Below are 653 nucleotides of genomic sequence, written 5' to 3'. Positions count from 1 at the left end.
GTGCCTGCCTAGCCTCCCCTGTGCTCCCCCATGCTCCCCTGTGTTTGCCTGGCCTCCCCCGTGCTCCCCCGTATTCCCCCATGCTTGGCCAGATATGTGCCTGCCCAGCCTCCCCCGTGCTCCCCATGCTCCCCAGTGCTTGCTAGGCCTCCCCCGTGCTCCCCCGGCCTCCCCGTGCTTCCCTGTGCTCCACCTCCCTGTGCTCCCCTGGCCTCCTCTTGCTCCCCTGGCCTCCCCCGTGCTCCCCTGTGCTCCACCTCTCTGTGCTCCCCCAGCCTCCTCCATGCTCCCCCGTATTCCCCCATGCTCCCCTGGCCTCCCATAGCCTCTCCCACGCTCCCCATGCTCTCCAGTGCTTGCCAGGCCTCCCCCGTGCTCCCCTGGCCTCCTCCGTGCTCCCCTGTGCTCCACCTCCCTGCCCTCCCCTGGCCTCCCCTTGCTCCCCCGGCCTCCCCCATGCTCCCTTGTGCTCCACCTCCCTGTGCTCCCCTGGCCTCTCTCGCTCTCTCCCACCCTTCCCTAGCAACCCCATGCTCCTCCAGCCACCCCACGTGCTAGCCTGGCCTCCCCCTGCTTCCCCCCTGCTCCCCGGTTCAGGCCTCCTCTGCACTCTCCCAGCCTCCCCCACGCCCTCCCCTCCCCACCCCCCACCC

General features: G+C 70.4%; 1 protein-coding gene across 1 annotated transcript in view; it reads right to left on the bottom strand.

The window, feature by feature from the left end:
* The window catches only part of F10 (coagulation factor X), a 21,432-nt gene that overhangs the window by 19,810 nt on the left and 969 nt on the right, over positions 1–653 (bottom strand).

The sequence above is a fragment of the Tupaia chinensis genome, unplaced genomic scaffold, assembly GCF_000334495.1.
Source record: "Tupaia chinensis unplaced genomic scaffold, TupChi_1.0 Scaffold000644_1, whole genome shotgun sequence".
In the NCBI taxonomy this organism is placed as follows: domain Eukaryota; kingdom Metazoa; phylum Chordata; class Mammalia; order Scandentia; family Tupaiidae; genus Tupaia; species Tupaia belangeri.
The sequence above is the reverse complement of the archived record's forward strand: the minus strand, read 5'-3'. Positions and strand labels throughout refer to the sequence as shown.